We start from the raw sequence: 14,850 nt of genomic DNA, 5'->3' as shown, positions 1-14,850 counted from the left end.
GGTTTCCTTCCCATTATGAGCGTGTCTGGATACGCAGGCTCCACCCGGATGGATGTCACGACGAAGGGGTGGGGAGGCGAGTGTGTTTATTTAGGTCAAGGAAGAACCGTTTGCCAAACAAGGCGATAGGGATGAGTTGCACCCAGTCATCCCCCCGGCACGAGCTGTGACTGGCCCTCAGCAGCGTCAGCTCCCAGTGCAGCCGACCTCTCTCCTCCTCCGAGAGTACTCGGCCAGGACCGACCCCCACCCCCACCTCGGGGAAGCGTCCATGTGCTCTCTCCTGCCCCTCCCTCCCTTCCAGATATTTATGTGCGGGGACTTCCCGTGGGGGTCCAGTGGTTGAGACTCCACCTTCCCCGTGCAGGGGGTGCAGGTTCAGTCCCTGGTCAGAGAACTAAGGTCCACACACTGTGGGTGCAGCCAAAAAGTTTTTTGAAAAGACAATCTCCAAATATTTTTGTGTGGATAAAGCGTGATCCATTCCTATAAAGGGCTCTGATTTCTGACATGCTGAACACAAGCAGAACAAAACAGAAGCTTTTGGTCTGTTCATAATCTGGGCTTGCTGCAAACCAAACTGATTCCCCTGGCTATGGCCATGAACGAGGTTTGGAGGCCCTCCTTCAGAAGGCAAAATGTAAATGCACACATTTCCTGTTTCATCTCAATCGGGGAGAAAAATACTAATCATCTCGAGGCGATGAAAAAAAAAAGACACTGTTTTTGGGCCAATTATTGCTCTTGCTGACCCCTCTGGGTTTCAGTGTCCTTTTCTATAAAGTTGGAATCAGGTTGCTATATAGATTAAAGATGTAAGGAAATTGTCCAATTAGTACACTAGCTAATTAATAAACAGCAGCTGTTGTTAAGAAAACTTACTTAGTTACCAAAAAACGGGGAGGAAATCACAGTCGTATTTGAGAAGGGTGGCAAAGTGCTCCTAACAGTCTAAAGGCTGAGCTCTGTTCCAGAAACTCCGCCCCCGAGATCTGAGCTCTAGCTGCTCCCAGCTGTACAGCCCTGTGACCCAGGGAGGCCGGTTCACAGCACCGACTGGACTGGTCCAAAGCAGGGGCCAGGTGGACTGAACTCTGAGCTGCAGAAGGAAGTCTCTTGAAAGGATGGGGAGGGGCCGAGTCTCACCGCTGGATCCTTGAGCAGGTCCCCTGGTGTGTTCAAAGCGGTCTGAGGGCGGTGGGCAGGCACCCCAGAACCCTGCGTGAAGGTGAGGCCCCTGCCCCACTGGGAAGACCTTTCTCTTTATCCTAGGGTAAATGTGGAAGGACCCCTCCCCCAAAGAGGCATGGAGGCTGGAGTCCACAGATGTTAAAACCAGCTCAGCCGGTGCCAGCGATAGCGAAGGGAGTCACGGCCCCACCACACTCAGCCTCCGGAGACCCCCACCTCCACCCACCCCCCTCCACTCAGCTCTCATCTGACGCTCATCAAGCCACCGGTTGTTGGTAACTCGATCTCCTGCACAGACTTTGCTGGAACAGAGGGCCCTGGTGTGCCCTGTTGACTCCTGAATCTCCAGAGCTAAGGACCAGGCTGGGAGATGCTGTCGACACCAAGGCCTCCCCGCCCCTGAGAGAAAGAATAAACAAGCATCAGGACGCTTCTTCACTGAGCGCTGACCGTCTGTAGGGCATTCTTCTAACTGCTCTGAGCTTGTTCTCTCTGAACCTCACGACAATCCTGTGGGGATCGGTGGTGCTCTTAGCATCTGTTATCTGGGCCAGCTGAGGCCCACAGGGGCCAAGCAAGGCCCCCGGCATCACCCCTGCAGTACGTGGCAGGACTGGACTGTCCACCCTGCTGCTCCAGCCGCGACAGGCGTTCTCATCCTGTATCCCACCCTCCCCTCTGCCGGAGCTCCCACAAGTGCGGGACAGAGCATGCGCTGGGATGAGGTGGGTGGGTAGCAATTATTGGTAATAGGGATGGGAGTGGGTGCCCGCTTCGGAAGGCAGCCTTGATTAAAAGGAGAGCAGAGTGCTACCTCTCCATTCACCCACAGATCTGCGTCTGCCAGCCTCACCCACCTGGCAGCCCGCACCCACCATCGTGGATTCTGCTGAAAAGAGGAGATGAACCCAGGGGGAGAGACAGGATTCCCAGACGAAAACAGCAGGATTTTTCAGATGCCCAGCTCCACCAGGAGAAAAAGAACAGGGAAGAGCTGGGGCCGATGAGAACACTTTTGTGGGAAGGCAAAGGGAAGCGGGGAGTGAACGCAGAGTCAGTTCTTAGGCAGGTTAGTAAGACGTCTGGGAGGGGTCTCCCCAAGGAGGAGGTAGGGGTGGGTTCTCAAGGAGTCTCCCCAAGGAGGAGGTAGGGGTGGGTTCTCAAGAAGCAGAGAAGGACAATCACTGTTTCTACATTGCTTTGTCTTGGTCAGTGTATCTTTAATTTAGTCCATTTATCTTTACCAATGTGTCTAACAATGTATCTCGCTCGAGGACATGTTTCTCCTTAACAGGAACCTTCTGACTAATCTGGAGCTCTTAAAACTTGTATACTGTAAGACCTTTCTATTGTAAATTCTAATCTTGTTAATTTGAGCTGTACTTTGGGGGAGAGGCTCTGGTAAAAATATAGAAGGCCTTGCTTGGACTAGTGAGGGGGGCAGTCTCCTTCCCCCTTCTGATGTCTGTGCCAGAAGCTCTCTCTGTCCCTTATTCACTTTGATAAAACTCTGCTACACCAAAGCTCTTGAGTGGTCCAGCCTGGTCCCTGGTCACGAAGTTAAGTCCTCTTCTTCGGAGATCACGAATCGGACATCGTCCTCTGTCAGCTCCCAGAAGCGGGGCAGTTTCCATGGTGCTGGAGGGGTGGGGGTGAGGAAGTACCTGGGAGGGGTGGTTTCCGCTGCCCAGGAAAGCACAAGGAAACCCTGGCGCCCCCCAACCTGTTCTCCTCTGCCTCTCCTCCGGGCCCCACCAGAATCACGCTTGTGGGGAGACCAGGGAAGGCCCCCCAGGATCTGCAGACAGAACACGAGACAGAGAAGCAGGAGGCCCGGGGGCCGGGCCCGGCCCTGGAACCAAGCTGGCTCGTCGGGAGCATCTTCTCCTAGGGGCCTGTGCTGAACCTGGCTCAGCCCCACCCCCGGTGATGCTGGGATTCTGTGCAGAGGCTGAACAGGCCCGGGGATCTGTTGGGGGGCAGCAGGAAGCACCCCTCACCCCCATGCTGGAGGCCAGACAGGGCCTCGGTGGTGAGTCGCCCTGGGGCTTTCTGCTTGGAAGTTGAAACGGCCTGACAGTGACTCAGAAACCACGGAAGTTCTCAAGGCCGCTGGGTTCTTGCAGATCGCACAGCCAGCTCTGCGAAACCGCAGGACAGGCTGTGCCCACGCTCCCGGAAGGAGCTGCGTACTGCGGAGAGCCTTCTGCCCTGCGGGTCTTAAAGGAAACACGGACTCAACTCAGCTCACCTTCTTCTCGTAGAATTCTCCTCAATGAAAGCATCAGTTTGGATGTTAACAAAGGAACACCCTTGACAGCCATTCTGAGTGCCGCCTGTGGGCCCAGCACTGCGCTAAGAGCTACTCACGTGTGATGTATAATCATTTTATCCGTACAGCTACCCCATAACGTGGCTACTATTGCTATGCCCACTTTAAAGGTGAAGGACCTGAGGCCTAGATACCGAGTCACGCAGCCAGTACAAGCAGACTCCAGAGCCTGTGTTTCAGCCTCTAAGCATGATCCCTCTTCCTATGCCAATGTCCTCCTCCTTCAGGAAGTCTTCCTTGAAGCTCCTTCCCCCCCGCCCCCAGAAGCCCCTCTCTGTCCTCTACACTTTCAAAGGGCACATATTCATGCCATTCTTTGGACACCTTTCTTATACTACCCTGTTGATGTCTCCCCTCCAGCCTCTCCCCGGGAACTTAATTGTTGTCATGGGGTCGGGGTGGGGGTCGGGGGGAAAGGTGCGGGGAATGACCTAAACTAAACCAACTCACAAGAGGCTGACTGTTAAACCTGAAATGCAATTTATTAATTCACACTGAGAATTGAAACCATCTAGGAGACAAGAATCCTGAGGTTGGCTGGTCAGCACAATCTCTTCAGGAAGGACAGACTTTTGGGAAAGGAAATCAATACTTCGTTCAATCCAAAGTCAGAGTGAAGGGAACTGATGGGTTGACACTTAGGAGAAGGCTGACGCACTCCTCTAGAGCCTCCTACCTGCCAAGGGACGAGAATATCCAAGGCAGGGGGCCACAGGGGTGTCCTTTTCTCTGGACAGTGCTGGATTTTTCTGGCTTCTGCGAAAATCCTACCTGTACGGCTGCTTCACGTATCAGGATCGTGGCTGGCTTTTTTGTTCCCTTGTATTAAATTCTGCATATTTGATAGAACTGCTCGGCAGTCTCCCGTTGAGACCCGCTGAAGAATCGTCCTCGGCAGAGCCTTCACTTCCCTGTTGTCATCTCGTCTCCACGTGGCCTTGCGGTGGAGGGACAAAACACGGAGCCAGGCTACCTGGGTGGATCCTGGGGTCGGCTTCCCCATCTGTAGGTTGGAAATAATAATAACACCCTCCTCATCATTTGTTGAGAGAGTTGAATGAGTTAATACACATCCGGTGCTTCGGACAGCGTCTGGCATCTGGTAAGCACTCAATACTTGTTAGCAATGATTAATAATTAATCCAATAGATGAAAACACTGAAGCCCAGAGAGATAAAAAGTCAACCAGTATCATACAGTCAGTAAGTGGTGAAGACAGAATTCCAGATCTAACTGACTTCCTTCAGCTGCCAAAGTCTTTCCCCAAACCAGTTTCTTATCCTTGATCCTTCATGAGCATCCCAAGGAAGGCCTGTTTTAAAAATGCAGATACCCACCTACCAGGTGGGGGAAGTTTGAAAGGGTGAAAAGATCACTGAAGGATGAGGCTGCTGCACAAGTGGAAATAGGCAGGGCCACACTGAAAACTGTCCGGCAGTTTCTAATCGAGACAAACACACACCCACACTGTCAGCCAGGTTTAATCAGGGAAGCAGGCGTCCTGTGTCTATGGATTTGTCCTGGGGATTTCGACTTACCCAGTGTGGCAGCTGGTTAAGCAGTCTTGCAAGACTGTAGTTTTCGCATCTCACATCGGAGGTTGAATTCCATAGGTGAGAAAGTTGGGTCCAGGAGGTGGATATACAGTGGTGAAGATCAAAAACAGGCTGGACCTGGGGCTTCGCTGGAGACTCAGAGGTAAGGAATCCACCTGCCAATGCAGGAGGTAAGGGTTCAATCCCTGGTCCAGGAAGGTCTTGCACACGGCAGGACAATGAAGCTCGCGTGCCACAGCCACTGAGCTTGGGCTCTGGGGCCTGGGAGCCGCAACTTCTGAGCCCTGTCGCTCTGGAGACTGCTCTGCAACAAGGCAGGCCGCTTCAGTGAGAAACCCGTGCGCAGCAACTAGAGTAGCCTCTGACCACATCGGCTAGAGGAAAGCTCTCATAGCAACGAAAGACCCAGCAGAGCCAAACAGAAATGAAAGTATCACAAAAGCAGGCTGGAGCTCATGAGAGAATCACGGAAGGACAGCCCGAGTCCCTGAGACTCGTGTCTGTTTTTGCTGCCTCTGTCGCTGATGCTGTGGGCATTTTGCAGGAGCTAACATCCTTCCCCACTGGAGGTAACCTTCAGCCAAGCCCTCACGTCACAAAATCATCACGTCTATCCCTAGATATCTGCCCAACAGAAATGAGTGCAGCTCAGTTCAGTTCAGTCACTCAGTTGTGTCTGACTCTTTGCAACCCCGTGGACTGCAGCACGCCAGGCCTCCCTGTCCATCACCAGTTCCAGGAGCTTACTCAAACTCATGTCCGTCGAGTCGGTGATGCCGTCCACCTAGCGCACTCGTTCACGAAAGGCACGCACGGGAGTACGTCTAGGAGTCTGCTTCAGAATAGCCTGGAAAGAGCTCGAGTGCCTACTGGGAAGAAGACGAATGAGCAGCAGCCCTATAGCCACTCGGTGGAGCACTGCGTTCAATACAGAGAGCAAAGCGCGGGCGCACGGGACACAGAGTAACTTCACAGGCACGGCGTGAGCGGAGAGACCAGACCCAAAAGGGTGCATGATGGGGGCTCCCTGGCCGCCCAGTGCCTAAGACTTCGCCTGCCAATGCAGGGGGTGGACTTGATCCCTGGGGGGCAGCTAAGATCCCACAAGCCTCAAGGCCCAAAAGTCAAAACATAAAACAGAAGCAAGGCTGCTCAGTTCAGTTCAGTCACTCAGTCGTGTCCGACTCTTTGTGACCCCAAGGACTGTAGCATGTCAGGCCTCCCTGTCCATCACCAACTCCCAGCATTCACCCAAACCCATGTCCATTGAATCGGTGATGCCATCCAACCATCGCATCCTCTGTCGTCCCCTTCTCCTCCTGCCTTCAATCTTTCCCAGCAACAAGGTCTTTTCACGTGAGTCAGTTCTTCACATCAGGCGGCCAAAGTATTGGAGTTTCAGCTTCAGCATCAGTCCCTCCAATTAACACCCAGGACTGATCTCCTTCAGAATGGACTGGTTGGATCTCCTTGCAGTCTAAGGGACTCTCAAGAGTCTTCTCCAATACCACAGTTCAAAAGCATCAATTCTTTGGCGCTCAGCTTTCTTTATAGTCCAACTCTCACATCCATACGTGACCACTGGAAAAACCATGGCTTTGACTAGACGGACCTTTGTTGGCAAAGTATGATTTCAATAAAGGTTTTAAAAATGGTATACATTTAAAAAAAAAAAAAAGCTTAAAAAAAGAGCTTATGATGTATAAGCCTATTTGTGTGACATTCAAGAACAGTCAGAATGAACTCCTGGTGACACAGGTCAGAGTGGGGGTTGGTTCGGCCGCAGGGGAAGGCGGGCTCAGTGCTTGCAGCCGGGAGGGAGCACCTTGAGGTGCCTGAGGGCTCCGCGCCTGGATCTGAGAGGTGTCACCGAGCTCTGCTCACAGGTAAAATGCTTCTGGGCTATACACTTAGGTTTGTGCTCTTTATCCTATTCATGATAAACTGTCATTTAAAACGAAATGCAGGCTCTTGCCCCTCCCCCCTCCCCACAGATTCCTGATGCAGTTTAACGACCACCCTGGGGAAATCTCTGCCCTGTACCTCATTTCTTCTTGAATCTGCTCCCCTTTCTGTAGAGTCAGTCATCCTTGAATTCACCCTAAACCCAACTTCTTCAAAGAGAGAGAATATCCAATTTTAATCCTACATCTCTGGGATTTGAAAAGAAGCAAATTTCTGTTCAAAAAAACACCCGGAGAGTAGGACTTAAGCAGACAAAGCTTCCTGGTAACAGCCTCGGAAGGCGTGTGAACAATCTCTGAAGTTGAACTGCTCTTGGTTTTAAGATGCCAAGAAGCTTAATAGTTTCCCACTTTCAGAGACCGTTCCTTTGGGAACTGCTGGGAACCGGAGCCTCTCTGTGTTTATTACACTTGCCCACGTCCCAGACTCAGCCGCCCTCTCCCGGGGTGAACAGTCCCAGGATGGCTGGCTTTGTCTCTAGAAGCTGCATGCTTCAGGGACCAGAGGTCTCACTCCCTGAGGGGAGGGACATCCTCCCTGGGGAAAGCTCTAGAAAACCCTCAGTCCCGAAGGCATCCACACAGTTCAAAAAGAGCATTATCTGGGACTTCCTGGCGGTCCAGTGGTTAAGACTCGGCACTTCCACTGGAAGGGAAGGGGGCTAGGGTTCGATCCCCGACTGTGGAACTAAGATCCCGCATGCTGTATGGCATGGCCAAGTAATCATAAATAATACAGTAAAATTCAAAAGTGAACACAGCCCTTCTTCCCGTCATTTAGAGCCTCCTCCTGTGGAGGAGATGCTCCAACGCTCCAGATAGTCCCTGTCCAGTCCCCGAGCCTGAGTTCCCATTCTTCAGAACTTTCCGCCGGCGGAAAGGGAAGAGACAGAACAGTCACTCGGATTTGCACAGTGCTGCACAATTCATCAGAGGCCCCCCCACCAACCCCCACTCCCAAGCACCAGCCCAACCAGTGAGCAGAGACGCAGCAGAGTGTTTGCGGACGCGTTTAGACTTCCCTGAAGCTCAAACGGTAAAGAATCTGCCTGCAATGTAGGAGACCAGGGTTCGATCCCTGGGCCGGGAAGGCCCCTTGGAGAAGGGCATGCACCCCACTCCAGTACTCTTGCCTGGAGAATCCCGTGGACTGAGAAGCCAGGCGTGCTACAGTCTGTGGGGTCGCAAAGAGTCGGACACGACTGAGAGACTGACGCCGTCCACACGGTCCTTGGCCTCAGAGTCCCCAGTGAGAAGCAGCTACCTCCCAGAGATAACACAGAGATGTTATCTGCTGCTCATCAGCCCTCACCTAATGGCTATCCGGGCTCAGCAGAAGTGACACCAAGAGGTGCCACTGACAAACTAAGTTTAGGCTCAGACCCCAGCTCCTGCCTGAGGAAGATGAGCGAGGCAGGGGTCGAGTGGCAATACCCAGCCTGCATTTGGCAATCGGAAGCCCAAGGCTTCCGGAAGAGCCGACATCTGTGCCATTTCTCCCTGCCACGAGATGATCAGCCAGCCAGGGAACCCCGCCACTTTCATGTGCTACCTGGAGGAGGGCGTGGCAACCCACTCCAGTATTCTTGCCTGGAGAGTCCCAGGGACAGAGGAGCCTGGCGGCTATGGTCCGTGTGGTCGCCAAGAGTCAGACACGACTGAGCGACTAACACTTTCACCTTTCAGGAAGAGACAGACAATGAACAATAAACGAGTAAATAAATTTATGTAACGTGTTGGAATTGATGGCAGAAAAGAAAAGAGTACAGCGTGTTGTCCAGCAATGATGCAGCTCTGGGTTTCATCCCACCTGCAAGTCCGTCCTGACGAGTCCAGGATAATCACAGTGGCATCAGCCTCCTGCCAGGGACTGATTCAGGAACCCCAACCCAAGTCAATCAGTGTATAATACCTTTCAGGTGACAGCTGTCTCGAGGGGGGTTTGACCTAAAATATCCCAGAGAGAAGGGAAAGGCATTTGTCCCGTGGCGGGGTACAGCCTGCTTTCTCCTCCCGAAGGACTAGGAGGCCTGGTGAAGCCAGTTCGGGTTGGATCTTCTGTAAAGTACTCTGTCGGGTGAGGGGCATCCTTCCTGCTCGGACTGTGTTCAGGTTTGACCCTCTCACAACTCAACATAAACAGTTCCCCAAGGTTGCGCATAAAGCGGTCTCCCCACTGGCCTGTCCCCTCGATGCGTACCGTGGTAAACTGAGGAGAAAGAGCAGATGAAACCAAGGAGGGTCCTGGCATGCAGGAAAGGAAAACCAGGCCCTTACGGTCCTTCCCTCCCCGTGTTGTGACTATCCGTGGATATCAGGCCCTCCTGAGCAGTATAACCTGTCTCCCCTCCTACTCTGTAGGGAGAAGGCGTTTGCCTGACTTTCCGCCCGCCCAGCACACATGTCTCATCCAATCAGCAAACGCCCACAAGACCCTGGGCATAACAGTGGATTAAGGACCCCTGTTCAACGTCAGTTCTCCTTTGAGCTGGGCTGCTGTTCTAACAGCGTCTCCCACTCTAATAAACTTTACTTCCCTCTCATTCTGTCTCATGTCTGGAAATCCTTTCCCAACTCATGCCTGGACCAGGACAGGTACCACGCAGGACCAGCTGCCGTCCCCTCAAACTATCCGGTGAAGAATCCATGATCCCCACCTTAGAACAAAGCCCTTAGACTTAGAGAAGCCACTGAACTGTGTCTCGACCAAAAATCCACCTCTGAAGCCTCCCAGCTGCTGGCCAAAGAAGGGACAGGCGAAGGCTGTCAACCGGAAAAATAACAGAGACAGGGTGCCTGGGCCCTGCCTGGGCCGTGAGAGTGACGTCCTGCAGCCTGGAAAGCCACCATCGCTTAGGCGGGCCTTGCCTCAGGCAGGACATTCTTCTTTTTTTAATTATAAATTTTAAATTATTAAACAGGTAATACATGCACAGGGTTTTAAAACACAGGCAGCACGAAAGGTTACATGGTATCACCTAAGTCTCCTGGGGGATCCGGGGCAGGGCTGAGAGGTAGCTGAGGTGGGACCATCTCTAGAGCTCTAATCCACAAGCCCCCAAATTACCCTGAGACTCCGCACAGTTTGCAGGCCAGACAAACCCTGCAGCCAGACCCTTCACTACCGCTCAACCAGAGTCCTTCCAATACCCAATTCTGGGCAGCCACCCCTGCCTGTTTTATTTCCGTGCTTCCGGAGGGAGTCTGTGTGTGTATCAGTATGTGTGTATAACTCTCTCTATATATTTCATCTCTCAGGGGTTTGATACAAATGGTAACATACTATTATACTGTTCTGCACTTTGCTTTGCTGGTATCTTTGATATTGTTCCATATAAGAACATATGGGTGTGTGTGTATTTTTTTTTTTTTTTTTTTTTTTTTGCTGTGCTGGGTCTTTATTGCTGCCTGCCGGCTCAGTAGTGGTGCTGCAGAGGCTGAGTTGCCCCAAGACAAGTGGGATCGTCCAGGACCAGGAATCGAACCCAAGTCCTCTGCACTGATAGGCAGATTCTTAACCTCTGGATCCCCAGGGAAGTCCCAGAACATGTTTGCTGTTGTTGTTAGTTGCCACGTCTTGTGCTGAGTAGCACCTGACTCTTCTGCAACCCCATGGACTGTAGCCTGCCAGACTGCCCTGTCCATGGGATTTCCCAGGCAAGAATGCAAGAACTTCTCTAGGGAACTCTTCCCAACACAAGAATCAAATCCTCGTCCCCTGCCTTGGCCGGGAGATTCTTCCCCATAGAGCCACTGAGCCACCATGAAAGCCCCTAAGAACTCAGACTTTGTTCATTCTTTTTGATGGATGTGCTGAAATTCATGTGGACAGTTCCCTATTGATGATACTTAGGTTGCGTTTCCTACATCACACGCTACCACACACAATCCTACTTTGACTATTAAGCTACAGATATCTCCATGTCCATTTCACGAATAACTGCAGGATGATTTCCTAAGCCTGAACTGAATGAATTTTGAGTCCATGAGCATTTTGCATTTAATCTGCTATCTGCTAAGTCGCTTCAGTTGTGTCTGACTCTGTGTGACCCCATAGACGGCAGCCTACCAGGCTCCCCCGTCCATGGGATTCTCCAGGCAAGACTGGAGTGGCTGCCATTTCCTTCTTCAATGCATGGAACTGAAAAGTGAAAGTGAAATCGCTCAGTCATGTCCGACTCTTAGCGACCCCGTGGACTGCAGCCCACCAGGCTCCTCCACCCATGGGATTTTCCAGGCAAGAGTACTGGAGTGGGCTGCCATTACATTTAGTAGCTGTTGTCAAATTCTCTTCCAAAGTGGCTGTGCTCATTAAGAACCCCATCCATGATGAACGCGCCCACTCTGGAGGGCAGAGAAGGGGGAGCTGTCGGCCTGTTTGTTGTATAACCCTCATCACTAATAAGACCCAGGACCCGAATGGTGAAGGGGGCTTAGGGGTCAAACAGTATTTGACTCGGATCTGGGTTGTTACTCATCCACTGTGTGACCTGAGCAAACGCCTTAAACCCTACGGGCTTCGGTTTCCTAACAAAACAGAAATTAAATGTTATATCCATTTTATAAGGTCATTATTAGGAGCCAACAGTAAAGTTTCAGTTAGTCAAGATGAGTAAATTCTAGAGATGTGCTTTGCAACACTGTGCCTATGGATAATAAGTTTGCATTGTTCCCTTTAAAAATCTGTTAAGAAGGTAGACTCATGTTAAGTGTCCTTGCTGCTAAGTCGCTTCAGTCGTGTCCAACTCTGTGCGACCCCACAGACGGCAGCCCACCAGGCTCCCCTGTCCCTGGGATTCTCCAGGCAAGAACACTGGAGTGGGTTGCCATTTCCTTCTCCAATGCATGAAAGTGAAAAGTGAAAGTGAAGGCGCTCAGTAGTATCTGACTCTTAATGACCCCATGGACTGCAGCCCACCAGGCTCCTCCATCCATGGGATTTTCCAGGCAGAGTACTGGAGTCACAACACAATAAAAAGAACTCTGACCCAGAAAAGGGAAGGAAATAAAGGAGAAGAGAGCCGATTAGACCATGTGTATACAGTTTCTAGCATAATGCCTGGGAGTTTAATAAAGTGTTAAGTCGCTCAGTCGTGTCCGATTCTTTGCAAACCCATGGACTGTAGCCCGCCAGGCTCCTCTGCCCATGGGATTCCCCAGACAAGAGTCCTGGAGCGGGTTGCCATGCCCTCCTGAATGGCCCAAGCAGAAACATCAGGAGCTGCTGGGGAAGTAAGCCTGGACCAGGAGACGGGGGCCAACTGTGGCAGAAGGTTTTTTCCCCCAAGAGAGGTTTACAAGATGATCTCAGGAGATTTTTTTTTTAATGCTATTAACACTTTTTTGTATTATTGCACATTGGAAAATACAACCAATACATTTAACAGACGATTCCAAGGGGATTCTTGTTTAGAAGAATACCAGAGTAGGCATTCAAATGTTTACAAATTGAGTTGATCTACATTTTAGTATTTTGGCCACTCAGCAAGGCATGTGGGATCTTCGCTCCTCAGCCAGGGACTGAACCAGCACCCCCCTGCACTGGGAACATGGTGTCTTAACCGCTGGACCGCCAGGAAAGTCCCCTGAATCTTAAAACTAAGTACATCACAGCACATGACGCAGGAGCCACGTGTGTGTGTGTGTGTGTGCTGAGTCAATCCAGTCGTGTCTGACTTTGTGTGACCCCATGGGCTGTAGCCCACCAGGCTCCTCTGTCCATGGGATTCTCCAGCCAAGAATACTGGAGTGGGTTGCCATGCCCTCCTCCAGGGGATCTTCCCGACCCAGGGATCGAAACTGCTGTTAAGCAGGATAGTTCTTTACCGCTAGTGGCACCTGGGAAGCCCGTGTGAGCCGAAGTTATTCCCAGATCACGATGGTGAAACACTAGTGATTAAAGTGCCTCAGGATGCAACTTACAAAGCCAATCAACGGGGTTGAGCACAAGCTGTGGACTCACATAGCCCTGGCCGCGGAGCGAAGCAGTGGCCTACGGCCCAGGATCTCAGGCCCCTAGTCTGTAAACAAGAATGATACCAGCTTCTGTTCACAGGGTTGTCATGAAGCTCCAACGAAACCAATGGATGACTCACTTCACTGCCTGGAAAGTAGCAGACAACTAACAAATGTGATCACTATTTTTAAAATTATTTCATTATTAATTAACATTTTTACATCCATTATTAATACTTAAGCAATCATTATAGTGAGTGAAGGCTAAAGAGCTCTGGCTTTATTCTGTAAGCAATAAAATGTTTTGTTTTTATAGTGTTCATTCTGTTGTGAAAACATTTCAACAACATTAACAAAGAATGATTCTTAAACAAAAAGGAAAACCACTCATCACTTCCCCAACCTTTTGCATATTCTCCTCCAGACTTCTCGACATGAATACTTACTATTCGTGGCTGCAATCACAGTGTTCATGCAAATTGTGTATCCCGCTTTTTCTCAGCAAACATGATGTTATGAACGGTTTCCATGCTTCGGCATATTCTTTATAATTATCATTTTTGAGGCAGCATAATGTTGCACTGACTACGTTAGGCATGGTTTTCTTAACCATCTCACTGCCTGGAGAAATACAGAATAATGCCTATGGCATGCCTGGAGCTTTTGTCTTCTGTTGAATTGCACGCTTACAATCAATTCCCAGGGGTGAGCTTAATGGGTCAAAAGGTAATCATGTTTTCAAGGCTCTCATTGCATTGTACTAGATGGTGTGCCAGAGTTTTGCACGCTGCTTCTAGAGATGGAGACAGACTTCATCCGACTCTGGCAGCACCGGGGAATGGGGGCTGCAAACTCTGCTAATTTAATGCGTATGAAATGCAATCTCCATACTGTTCTCATTTGCACCTCTTTGATCACTAACCAGCTGAACTATTTTCCAAGTGTTTGTTTACTCTCTGCTTATCCTCTTGGGTGGAATACTGGTCCACATCCTTCACCTGCTTATCTGTTGGAGGCTTTTCTTATCCATTTGAATGAGCATTTCAGAGTCGATAAATGTAATCATTTGCCAGCCAGACTTAGCTACTGGAGCCTTCTGAGCAGGGTGGGTGCGCGATCACACAACACCTTGGGAAGATTCATTCTGAGATGAGTCGAGGAAAGTGGGCTGGGAGACCGAGAAAGCTGTCCACAGGTGGGCTGCCGGGGCTTGATCCCAGAGTAGGGGCCTGAACGCCACCATGGGGCTGGGAACGGCACGAGGGTCTGTGTGCCCCGTCCTGGAGCTCGTGGTTCCCTGCATCGTCCCCCACGATGCCCTTCATGCTTCCTCGCAAACTTAGTGGCTTCGGCCCACAGAATTGCCGGGGAAAGGGTTCATGCTTCCTCGCAAACTCAGTGGCTTCGGCCCACAGAATTGCCGGGGAAAGGGACTGTTTTTGCTGTGCAGGTAAGTGAGGTGTGTGGTCCGCGGGGGAACACACGGGGAGGGGATGCCACGAGCACCTCCCTCACCTGGGGTCTCCAAGGCGGGGGCAGGGGAACAGTTGGAGAATTAGGGCAACCGGTAAACGGAGTCAGGGGATTCTTCTGTCTACAGTGCGGCGCCCAGGCTGATGGAGTCTAAGGCAGCGCGGCCACAGCCATGCCCCAGGCAAGGCTTCCTAGTCCTTCCCCACAGCCACCCTCCAGCCCCGAGTGCTCACTACCAGCCCAGCAGCACCGTGCACCACGAGGGCTTACTAGCATCCTCCTCATTAGTCCAGCAGGTCAGCCACACGTGGCAAGGGCCTCCTCCGGGCCTTTGTGCACGGAACAGACGAAGTCAGAGACGACACGCAGCTCACAGTCT

This window comes from Capra hircus, chromosome 15 (assembly GCF_001704415.2).
Source record: "Capra hircus breed San Clemente chromosome 15, ASM170441v1, whole genome shotgun sequence".
Lineage (NCBI taxonomy): Eukaryota > Metazoa > Chordata > Mammalia > Artiodactyla > Bovidae > Capra > Capra hircus.
Note: the sequence above shows the minus strand (reverse complement) of the source record.